Source organism: Adiantum capillus-veneris, chromosome 27, assembly GCF_014529385.1.
Source record: "Adiantum capillus-veneris isolate H3 chromosome 27, ASM1452938v2, whole genome shotgun sequence".
NCBI lineage: Eukaryota > Viridiplantae > Streptophyta > Polypodiopsida > Polypodiales > Pteridaceae > Adiantum > Adiantum capillus-veneris.
This window is the reverse complement of record NC_140957.1, coordinates 28,128,861-28,142,045: the sequence shown is the minus strand read 5'-3', so window position 1 is coordinate 28,142,045 and position 13,185 is coordinate 28,128,861.

The window sequence follows — 13,185 nt, the reverse complement described above, 5'->3', positions numbered from 1 at the left end:
CATCGCTTTATCGATTGAACACTAATTTCCGTAAGAGCTAGGAGCCACACACAGGCTGGCTAAGAGCCATTGTCAGATTTTGGGTAGGACCCAACTATTGGCATTCCTTGGGTGATTGTTCTTATGATCGAACAGATCTGCCCAATGGAGTACACATCAAATACATCAACATTCATGGACGAGCAAGAGTCTTGTCATTTCGAAGGATTAGGGCGTCATTTTTGCACTATATGTTTCTAGTGTGACGCTCAAGTTGAATTTTTGATACTCTTGCACTTACATCAGCTGATCTATACCATGGAGTCTAGAGGCACCAAATAGTTGAGACAGCATGGCTGTTGATACGAGCTAGGCATCTCACTTGTCTGGATCTCCTACTCTCTCCATAGCACTACGAGTGTCTATGGATGCATGGTTTTGGGGTAAGACCCCACGGGTGCTTACTGAATCACCCCAGAGGCATTCAGGATCACAGCTTGATCTATTCCCGTTATACTCTCAAGGAAAGATTTCCGCAATCTACCACGCGGTAGCGGAAAAATTCAACTTTTCAAGTTGATTCTCATAATTCTGTGCACGGTTAACTATGTTGGTTACCGTTACCTTCTAGTTGAGCAATTTCTACAAAGGGTCTTACCAAGGGGTTGACTACTTAGATCCTACCCAATGGATTTGGATTGCAAAGGCAACACCCAGGGTTTCCAGTGCAATGTTTCTTGGTTTTTTCACAGGTGGGAGACGTGCTCCTGTGCACTTGAATACGGGTAACTGAACTTTCAGTTCAATCCCCAAGGCCATGCCAAGGGCAGGTCGAAACAAGTATTTGGGCCGTAGTGTCCAATGTACATTATGTTGTTATGAATCCACTTGTAGGATTCGATTCGGCACATGTTGTCACATGGGATACAAGATGGTCTAGGAACTCAAGGAGTTCGGTTTAGCCAGTGTAGAGCAATGAATGAGGGTCCCTCTCACTCTTGTCGCGGAGTGTTTAGAGTTACCTCCACACACAAGTACATCCTGTACTTGTAGGATGTTCTTTTTTAAACATCCTTACATGAGACATATTCCACACGTGAAGAATATGAGTCTCTGGACTGACACTGGTGCCCACTATGAAAATATGTGTCACGACAAAGTCCCTAGGTGCTTGTCACATCTATTTTCTAAAACATTTTTAGCACGACGTTGGAGAGGGGGAATAGGGAACACACCCAACACACAAAATATCTACCTCTCTATAGCCCAGGGATTCCACAACACCCCTAACCTCTCAAATAACACCTTCAAATTGGCTAATTTGCACTAACAACTCCACTTTAGCACACAAAACAATCTCACACCTTGCAAAAAACACCGTGCAACCCAAATGCACCCACACTGCTCAACTCACCCTTTCTGACTCACAAAACACTCATATTCTGCCCTCTTGGTAGAACCTTTCAAGCTACAGGCAAACCCTCTGCAAGCAAAGGCCAATACACGAAGAGCGAGAGAAAAGGAGGGGAATGGGGAGAAGCAACACAAGAGATAGGGGCAAATAAGTGGTATTATTGCATAGGGGAGTAGTACAATCAAGTATGCAGCTTCAATGGCACGCTTGGCACCACACAAGCTTTAAGCTTCCAATCACACACTCAGGCAAAAAAGCCCACATTGGTCAAAGACCCCAAAAAATGAACATAGATCTCCTTTTATAAGGGTGTGTCTAGGAGACCCAAAAAAGAAAAATGGGGTGAGCTTCCATGTCGTGCACTTCATTTGGAGCTCCATTTAGAATTTACTTGCATTGCCACCACTTGGCATATTTGATTTTTGGAAACACTTGCATGCTACACTTCTTGACTGTTTGTCCATTCCATTTGGCCGCCCGGATTTCCCCTTGGGCCTTTGAATTCTCCTCTCTTGCCTTGGCTTGACTTTATCTTTGGACGTCCTTGGCGCCCTTTAACTGTCCCTGTCAGCTCACCTCTCTACAGCGAGACCCCTCCCCTCCTTGAGCAATAGCGATGTCGCTATTTGGGGGGGGGGGGGTATACCCCTTTCCTCAAAAATTTTGGCCCTTAGCGGGTGTGGGCACTGGCCCTTACGAGTTGCCACATCATCATACCGCTGCCGCCCGAATCTCCTCCACTGCGCCGCCACTCGGCCAAAATCACCGCCCAGTGTCGTCAAGTCCGCGTGCGCAGCGCATGCGCCCACACGCAATCGCCATGGGAGGGAGCTCCCCTCTCTCTCCCCTCATGTGTGCCAATGAGAGCCCACGGCCCAGGCCTTATAGCGTGGCCTATTTGCTTCCACCAGTGCATACGGGATAATCCCACTGCCACGTGGCAGCACCTCATTTACATGCACCCCCAAGGGTCTTAAGAACCTTCAAAAAATTCATTAAAAATCCCCTTTTTTTGGTCCTCTTCCCCAAGCTCCTATGCTCTGCTCCCGGACCCGATTTCAAGCAGTCAAGAATCACTGAAACTCCACCTTCCCGGCTCCAACCGCACTTGCCATCTCTGCATTTCGACCCCTCGGAACCCTCGAACCAAGGCCTTCAAAAATGAAAAAATCATCTGCAACCAACTTTGGACAAAGGCACCCAATCTTCCGACTGCCATATCTCTCCGCTCCGGGCTTCGTTTGACATGCAGTCACTTCCTGATAGCCTCATACATTGCATAGCATCTTCTTAAACTTTTTTGCTGTCCAAAACAACCCCAGATGGCACGACTCCCCATGTGGTCAGGTGGGCACCAACCTAGCCCTCGACAAAAATTCAACTGACCATAAACTGCAAACCGTGGCTTTGATCCACAATCCGAAAAGACAGGTAGGCTCCATGAATTGATCTCTACATACTTGTACCTTGACTTCCACTTGGACCACCTAGCTGCCCTGTCCAACAAGAATCTACAAACCACTGAAACTTCATCCTTCAATAACTTGGGCTCCGTAGCTCGGTTTGATGAGCCGTCTGGACCAGATCCTTCAGCACTTCAAGCTCTTCATTCCTGGACCCAAAAGCTGCACTTTGCATCTCCTTCAATTGTTCACCAAACTAGCCCCTCATGGAGCCTCCCTTGGCCTATAAGCCACATCATGCATACACTTCCGCTGCTACCTGTCATCCCATGACTCTCCTAGCTGCTCCAGCCCTTTGCCATGCTTCTGCTTGCCTGCATATATCTACCCATGCCATCTTATAGAGTCGACACACTTTGGCTGCACCAACGTATCAAGAGCAATTTCATGGCCAAAAATTGTCGGATACGTAGAATGACTTGTTCAGGTACAAGTCCTACTAAACAACATTACAAATGGTTGTTTATACATATAGCAAGGCTCTAAGTTGTTAATGAAAAACAATTTCATGGTTTGTACCTAGAAGTGATCAATGTTTCACCTTCTATTAGGGTTCAAACGTTTCAGCAAGGCTTGCAAAAGATTGCCAACAACAACTGAAAGTATTTAGTTTCTTTTCAGAACTATTTACATTCCTTTTTGTGTGCTAGGCGCATCACATTTGCCATAAATATTGGTAAGGATCACCATGGATATAGAGGTTTGGATCGTTTTTTGCTAAATGCATGCACACTAGGTGTTATGGGCCTTAGTGTTTAGCAAAGTCTGATTTGGAACGGCATGCATATTCCTCAAGTTGTTGCTTATGAAGCATGTTGCACTCTATGTGCAGTATCTCTATGAGATTACTTTTGGGTCTACTAATCACCAATAGAGGTCATGGATTGGTTTGGGTGTTGGTGGATTTTTTAAGTTAACCACGATGGTTATTCCCGACATTGTTGATTCCTCAACATTGTTACACGATATTGTGATTCCCATTTACTAGCCATCTGGGAAGACTGTTTGTAAACCGTGAGGGAAAACACACCTTAGTACTGCCAGTTATCCAAGGGGATAGGCAGATTGCAAAGTGTAATCTTGTGTTGAAGGATATGCAAAGTGTGTATGTTAGCACCAAGCGATCCAATCAGTAAGCATTTATTGCTCTACTTGGAGTTTTCTTACCATAAGTTAAAGCATGTTTGCAACTAAGAGTAGTCTCTTCATGTATAAATCAAGTTCTCAACCTTGAACACTAGTTATGGTGGGGTTGTTTACTACTGATGAGAAACGTCGGGAAGTTACCTTCGAGGAAGGGGAGGAAGTATTTTTACGTGTGCCAGAACATTCAAAAAGTCTAAATGGGCCAACACCTAAATTTTCTCCTGATATTGTGGGCCTTTCAAAATACTCAAGCGAGTAGGTGATCGTGCCTACAAATTATTGCTACCTACACATTCTCGTATCATCCGGTGTTTCATGTTAGCCGTTTACGTAAGCGGTTACATGGGAACAACAATGTCATTAACCAACAGATTTTGGTTGATTTTTTTGAACCTCCTACCTTACTGCATGAACCTGAATGTGTTCTCGATTATCATGAGTTACGTACGCATCATCATGTATGTCAACAAGCCTTAATCAAGTGGAAAGAACGACCTGAGGAAGGTGCCACTTGGGAAAACATTAGTGTTCTTGAGAAGAAGTTCCCCACTTTTGTTTTCGAGGATGAAAACTCTTCTTGAAGGGGGGAGTAATGTCAGGACAACGGCAAGGCCGGACTAGAAAAGGGCAAGGCCGGGCTAGGCAGTGTGGAAAGGGAGTTCAACTAGGGCAAAGGGCTAGAGCCATTCTATATAGTGGGTGGTTGGGAGGTGGACTTCTAGGTTCTAGTTCCCCCTGTCTTACACCTTTAAAAGGTTGTCAAGATAGTTCGCAACAATCTTTTCATAGCATTTGTCACCAAAGAGGCCAGCAATGTTTTTTCAATTCAATATGAGAACATAAGGAGTCAAGGAGGTGGTTGTGTTGTGCTCCACTTCCTTGTCATGCTAAATCAAGGATTTGGGCATGCATATCAAGAGCCTATGAACTTAAACTAGGGAAGGATAGATGGACTTAGTTGATGTCTTGCGCTCTTTTCTTATTTAGCTACCCTTCAAGTCCTCAATGATCTGTAGTCTTCTTTCTCTTTGTCGAGGACGTGGTGCTACTTTTTTTTCTAAGTCGTTGTGTAAGCTCCTTCATGGTCTCCTTGTTTCCTTCAACTTGTTGAGCACATTGTATGAATTTATGGTTTAAGTGCACATTCTTGTTGTATGCAATGGATTTTGGGTGTAAGCACACATTCTCATTGTGTGCAATGGTTTTCTTTCATTAATAGAACATCATGTCTTGTAGCCAGCTACCTGATGTAGCCATATAGCACATTGTGGTCATCTCCCACATACTTCACCATTGAGGTTATATCCTTGAAAGGTGGCGTGGAGTTTGTGACGGGATGCTTAGGATACATTCTACCATCCACCCAAAGGTCCACATTTTTTATGCCCTATGATATAAAGCTCTAAAAAGTGGCATTTTATTTGTTTTCCTTGTGGAGGGGCTCATACTCTTGTGAGAGCTCTACGTGCATATGATAACCATCTCTTTCATTCCTTGTAAAAGCTCTTTGTGGAAAACCTATAAGCCTTGACTAAAACATGAGTAATTAAAATTGCCAGCTGGAGGAGGTTTTGGGCAATGGAGGAAAGACATTCAAGATTCACATACGACAACATGTAAGAAGAAATTGGGGAGGGGGGGGGGGGGGGGGGGGGGGGGGGGGGGGGGGGGAGGGATAAGCTTAGAGAGTAGAGCTTGATTTAAAAAATATGTAGAATATTCAGATATTTGACATTGAATTTCTAGCCAATGTATATCAAAAGGGGTATCATTATTAGATTATTTTTTGGGCTTTTTATAGAGGTAACTTGTAATAAAGGAGATATTTGGATTTTTGAAAACATTGTATGGAAAAGAAGAAAATGAATTTGCCATTATTTCTCTCCATATATCCTACAAGGCCCAAATTTGATTTCAACTTCCCCTAATTCATTTGTATGGTTGATTTGGACCTAATATATGCACTATCCTGAAAGCTGAACAAGAACAAAAACTCCACAAAACATGGGCATATGAGATGTTTATTGATGCTACCCTAGTTTTGTGATCTTCAAACTTCTGGCTTGGCCTCCTCATACTTCTAATGGATACAAAAAAATGGATTTATTACCATGCCTTCTATGATTTGTAACATTTTGGTGATAATAATTGACATCTCCTGCAATAAGAGAAAAATGGAAGCTTGTCACTTTGAGAACATTGAGGCATACTCTTAAATAGGGCTCCAATTGCGTCAAATGCTTGATGTCTTTCTAGTTTTTTTAAAAAAGCTATCATAGTTTATGATCAAGATTTTATACAACATTTCCATGAATTGTGTATATCACATGTCTTCAAGAACTATTTTTAAAAATCCTTATATATGATTTTTTTACAAATAAAAAACACCCTTTTTCTATTCAATCTATAAATTATTTTTCCAATTCCATTTTAGGGTAGCCTTTTGTATGTGAAAATGTGAAAAATAATGAAATTTAATAATCCCTTCTGTTGCACTCACGTGATAGTCATGTAATTATTGAATGACCCCCTCGAGCATTTAAAAGTTCAATGTGTATGCATGAAATTTGTGAATTGATAATTATATTAAAATTTCATTGTAGCTAAGATGATGGTTCTCCCTAGATACCTAATTTTGGTTGTGAAGTAGCGTTACATTGGGGACATAAAGCTCGCTCCAATTGATTATGATTTGTTCTCTTTATGCTTTGAGTTTTAGTAAGTAGACTCAATATTTGGTGCAAGAGGACAAGCTAGCCTGCAATCCTAGTTTTTGATGTCAACTTCACATATACATTGTTTTTTTTTCTATGAAATGTAGAAAATTAAATTCTATCCCACTAGATTGTCTTTCAATGGCATGCATCATGTCAATAGCCTAAAATTCTTCTGCATATAAGGAAATGTATCCTAGGATATTCTTCTTGGTACTAGTGAATAGAAAGTTGGATCCTCTTTAAACTCTTTTTGTGCATCAGTGCAATGGTTCTCCAACATGTGGTGCTTCTACACCTAACTCTTTTGCCAAATAGGCTCTTCCTTTGGATGCTATTTTTAAATTATAGCACTTCATGCTTGATCAAAGGGTATGGTAGGACCCATTTGTGCCATTCTATATAGTTTTGTTGGGATTAGGCATACTCACACTCCTACTATGAATAACCCTCTTCTCACACTCCACGGCTTCTACAAAGACTTTATCATCCTCGTGCAATTTTTTTCCACATGTTTTCTTCAACCTTATAAATTATACCTGTATTTTTTAGCATCCATTGATGTGCTTGATTTCCCACTGTATAACTCTTTTGTTGTGGTATCTCCCAATGGGTTGAATTTTAGGAGGTCATAGCTTCTAGTTCCAAAGAACTTGGCTCCTTCTAAAATAGATGGTTTGGGAGTAGGAAAAGTTGGTAGGCCTCTAGCCAATAGGATGTCTTTCTCCACAATCTCCTTCAAATAAAGATGGCTTGGCAATAGTATAGGCAATGATGGTAGGCCTCTTGCTAATAGGCTCTATTTCTCTTTTGCGCTTCAGCTTTTAGAGCATCCATCTTCAATTGCATTTCATATTTATGTTTAAGTAAATTGGTGACAAGTTCTTTTCTTTGGATTTGTTGAGACCTCAACTCAAAATTTACTTGGGCATATATGGATTTCAAATCTTTATAAGCAACATTGGTAGATGAGGTGACTCTAAAACATGTGTTATGTTTGATGGATTTGAGCATACTATAGATGCTGCTATAATCTCTCCTCTATTTGTGTAAGTTGAGAGCTGGAAAAGGCTAGTTGTATTTGCAACCTTTTACCTTCCAATGTAGTTTTTTATACACTCTTGCACAACTGCAACTGCAAGTTCTTCCCATCAATACCAATCATCATGATATCAAGCATACATTGCATGTCTCCTATCTCCGATCTCCTAATCTTGTATTTCTATGCTAGATTTTCTACTATGGACTTCATCTAAGAGTTTTCTACTTCCTTTTGTAGCTTCTCTACTTCTATGGTTTATGCTTCAACCATGTTATGGAGCTCAAAACTTCCAAAGTTCTCATTGAGAACTTCTTTTTCAAGAGTGCTGATTTTGGTGTCGATGCTTGAGAGCTCAAACTTCTATTGGATGGAATCCCAAGTAAATTTATCTAAAAAAAGCTTTGGTTTGGTAGCATGGCTCTAGATTTCACTTCATGGAAGAGCCTTTCTCTCTTGGAGTGTATCTATAGGAGAGATTAGCTATGTGTGAGGCTTTACCTTTCTCATCTCTTACTCTCCTAGTGTGTTGGGTATTAGTCTGCTAGTCCGTTTGTGGGTATTATCTTCAAAATCTAAGTAATTTGCTTAACCTAGTGAGTCTTAGGAGGAGAACTTAGGTGGCAGTGTTGGAAAACCTTGGGTCCTCTTTATATGTTGGTCTTTCCTTTGTGGTTGTAGCTAGGGTGATCGTGGAACATCAATTCTTTATTCATCTTCAACCCTTTTTCTCTCTTTCGACTCTTCTTTCCTTTGTCTCTCTTTTTTGGGATTCTTCTTGTTCTTTTTATCTTTTTGGAGCAATGGTTGCGGCTCTCCTCTATTCTAAAAGCTGCTTCTAGAGTTTTTCCTCCAAATTTTTGGTTTCCTCATCTAGCCTTCTTTGGGTTATATCTTAAAATCATTCGGGGTTTGTTTCTATCAGTCAAAATTTAAGGACAACTGGCTTTTCATTTTGCTGCAAAGTGATGGTTCGGCTCCAAATCTGGAGAGTTGTATTGTGCTTGTCGTGCCAAGGCATGCCCAAGGGAGCAGTATAATTGTCCAACTTCATGATGTGAAAATCTATTTTGCCATGGTACCCTTGGATGGTGATCGAAAGAGCACCATGAAAAATATGCTTTGCCATGGTACCCTTGGGCAGTGAACGTGGAAGAGCACCATTGAGAGGTACAACTTTTTGGGTTTGCCTAGTGGCTAGCTCAGCTTCAAGTTCTCCAATGAGTTGATCGTACTCAAATTCCATGTTTTTTGGAATTTTGGGATGGATGAAATTTTTGGTGGCTCCTAGGTCAAAGAACATGCGTTCCTAAAAGCCATTTATCTTTCCATAGGCTCTACATAGTTCATTCAAACCTTCCAAAGCGGTGCTAAACTAGTCAAAGAGCATGTAGCATAGTGACTGGCAATGTACTAAGGAACCACTTCTGTTGATAACTAGATGTACCCTTAATGTTTCTTAGTTTGACTTTCAAACTATGTGCTTGTTCAGCTTGCATTCTAGCTACTCGTTCAATTCTGACCCATCTAAATTAGTCAAGAAACATGGTTATAAAGTTGTGTTAGGTTCTCCGTGTAAATTTGCATCTATACAAACTCTTTATAGCTTTCATCCCTCAAAAAATGTACTATAATCACAAAACAAGCAATTGATACAAAGCAGTGTTAGTTGTTACATGTATCTTTGTAGCTATTGACTCACAAGTTTGAGGGCAGACTCTTTTAGGAAGCCATGATTTTGAAACACAAAAACTTCCTCTCATTTTCCCTCTTTAGGATGTTTTTTCCCCCCAGCATTGTATATACGCCCATCACTCTAGGGCTATCTATCGTTCCATTGCACACTAAGTAACACACTCTCTATTGTGTGCCTTGAGGTTCCTTCATCTTCTCCAAGATGTTTGTGTTTCTCTGCAACCCTAATTCCAACAATTGGTATCAGAGCAGGTTGCGTCCTCCCGGGCTTAGTCGCCAGCTGCTCCAGCACATGCCTGCTCACTTTCTCTGATTTCAGTGAGCTTTGGCAAGCGTTCGCAGGTCGACAAATACTTTGGGTAAGCTCGTAGAGCTTGGTCTGCTCAGATTTTTGATTCGGGCTCATTTTGGCCTCCGTTTCCACTATAGGCAGGTCTACACAGGCAATTTTGTCATTTTGTGCAGAAATTTTGTCAGTGCCGTTTTTTGCCTTATAGTCTTCTACGGTTTGTGCTATATAGCACGTGTTGTTCCCGCTCCGTTTCTCCTATTTTCGGATAGTTTTCACATCAGCTGCAACATTTACCATGGCTGACAACAACAACACATATGTGTTCAAGATGTTTGCTGCTGAGGACAGGTTGGATGGGGACAATTACCCTATGTGGGCTTATATGATGCAACATGTGCTTGTGTCAAAGGGCATCTGGAATATTGTGCAGGGCATTGATGTACGTCCTGGTTCTAAGGATGTAGGCGATGTTGAGGATGTTGCAGGTCTTGCTGCAAGGATTGCAGCTGTTAGAGTTGTTTTGCCTACGGTAGAACAAGCTCGTTGGGATGTTAAGGATGCGTAGGCTCATGCATTGATTGCGTTGTCTGTGAAGCGCACCATTGTTCCTCACATCCGTTCAGCAAAATCTGCAAAACAGGCTTGGGATATTCTAGCAGGTCTTTATGCAAGCCGCAATGAGGCTAAAATTGATTTGCTGCGTAAAGAGCTGGAGTCGAAGATTATGCATGAGGAAGATGATATGGACACTTTTCTTGCTAGTGTCAAGGATATCAATGAGCAACTCATTTGTGCAGGTGAAGTCATTTCAGACAGTTTCCTAGTGTAGATTGTTCTTGATGCCTTACCAGATTCCTACCAGACTTTTGCTAGTACTTGGAGATTGATGACCCAAGGAAATCCTGAAGTTGTCAAGTTTGATGCATTATGCACATTGCTGTTGCAAGAGTCACTTTCCCGAAAAAACAGGACAAGACAGCGTGCAGTTGAACATGCTTTTATTGCTTCTCAAAGAAAGGGTGGTAACAGCAATGCAACCACTTCTTATGGTTCTGCTGCGAGTGGAAAAACTTCTGTTCCTAATGCTTCTGTTGGCAGCACTTCGTCTAGCAATTTTGGTGATAAGGGAAAAAAGAAGATGTGTTGCCATTATTGTAAAGCTAATGATCACTTGATCAAGTTGTGTCCTAAGTTGAAGGCCAAAGAGGCTAAGAAGAAAGAGGGTGGTTCCACTGCAAATGCTGGTTCCACTACAAATGCAACCATTGTTGAGTCTTCTGTGAAAAGAGACTGTAATGCTGATGTTGATGTAGAATGGGCTTTTAGTGCAGAGTGCACTTATAATCCTGATGTCCATGATGCATGCTTGTCAGTTGTTGCTGCAGATTCACATGTGTGGTATTTTGACAGTGGTGCTACAAAGCACATTACCTCACATCGTGAATTGTTTACCTCTCTCGAGTCTATTCCTCATGGAAATTCAGTCACTTGTGCCAACAACGCCACTTATCCAGTTCAGGGAGTTGGAAAGATTGTGCTCACTGCTGCTAATGGCAGCTCCTTCACACTTGTTGATGCACTTTATGTACCTGGGATCAAGAAGAATCTCTTGTCTATATCCGCACTTGCTAGACTTGGACTTGTAGTCAAATTTGTGGATGATAGATGTACAGTTCATGATCTCAGTTTTGGTGATGAAATTGTTGCATTTGGGCTTTTGTGCCGTGGGCTATATAAGCTCACTTTGTTTGACAAGTGTGGACAAAATTTTGCAAATTCTGTTGCAGATTCAAGGGCTATTTCAGATGCAAAACTTTGGCATGCACGTTTTGGTCATTTGAATTTTGCCAGTTTGCTGCGTTTGCAGAAATCTGATATGGTTGCTTCTTTGCCGCCTCTTGAAGCACCTGTCAAACACGTTTGTGAAGGCTGTATTCTAGGTAAAATGCAGCGCTCTAAGTTTCCAAAGGATGGTTCAGTTGGGGCCACATGTAGGTTGCAGCTTGTGCATAGTGATGTTTGTGGGCCCATGCAAACTCCGTCCTTGGGCAATTACCTGTACTTCGTGACTTTCATTGATGATTACTCCAGGCATGCGTGGGTATTTCCGCTTAAAGCGAAGTCCAAAGTTTTTATGTGCTTCAAACAATTTCTGGCTATGGCTGAAAATGTCTCGCAATGTACTATGGGCACCCTCCGTTCCGATCGAGGGGGGGAGTATATGTCTCATGAATTTAATGCATTTCTGGCTAGTCGTGGGATAAAACACCAATGTACAGTGCCTTATACACCTCAGAAAAATGGTGTTGCTGAGAGGAAAAACAGGTCACTGACGGAAATGGCACGATGTATGGTCAAAAGTCAAGCTTTACCGCATTCTTTTTGGCTTGAAGCCATCATGTGTACCACTTATGTACTAAACAGGTGTCCTACAAAAGCTTTGCAGTCTATTACTCCATATGAAGCATGGCATGATAGAAAGCCTTCTATTGAGCACATGCGTGTTTTTGGTTGTTTGGCATATGCTTTAGTGCCACAAGTGCAACGCAGAAAATTGGATGATAAGGCTATCAAATGTATTTTTGTTGGTTATAGTGCTGAAAGCAAAGGTTACAGGTTGTATCATCTGCAAACAAAACGTATTCTAGTTTCTCGGGATGTAGTGTTTGTGGAAGATTTTGTTCAGCCCTTGCTGTCATGTACTAGAGATAGTAATGTAAGCTCACACGACATTTATGACACTTTGTTGCCTCTTTTCAGTGGTGGAAATACGAATGTAAGTTCCAATGAGGCAAATGTACAGCCTATGGGGGTTTCTGAAAATATTTTAGATCAGCCTATTACTGATGCAGATGTACATGATGTACTTGATGAGGAAAGGGCTGAAAATGAGCAGGCTAGAGGTATGCCAAAATGGCTGGTGCACACTTTGCGTGACAGTAAATTGGATGCACTTTTGTCTAGTCGTACTCGTTCAGGCTCTCGCCATGCATCTTATGCATCACATTGTTATGGTTTGGCTGTGTCTAACTTACATGATGTTGAGGAGCCTCTATCTTTTCATGAAGCATAGAATTCAGAAAATTGGATGGCTGCCATGCAATCAGAATATGATGCACTTATAGAAAATGACACATGGACTTTATGTGATTTCCCTCCTGGCAAAAAGGCCATTGGTACGAAGTGGGTTTACAAGTTGAAATGCAAGCCGAATGGTGAGATTGATCGCCATACGGCTCGACTTGTTGCAAAGGGTTATGCACAGCAAAAAGGCATAGATTATGAAGAGACTTTTGCTCCCACTTGTCGTATGACTACTGTGCGTTTTCTATGTTGTTGGACGGGAAGCTACTCACACACCCATGAAGTGCATGCAAACACTACCTAGATCAACATAATGTCAATCGAGGACACAGATGACACGATAGGCACACGGAGGAAAT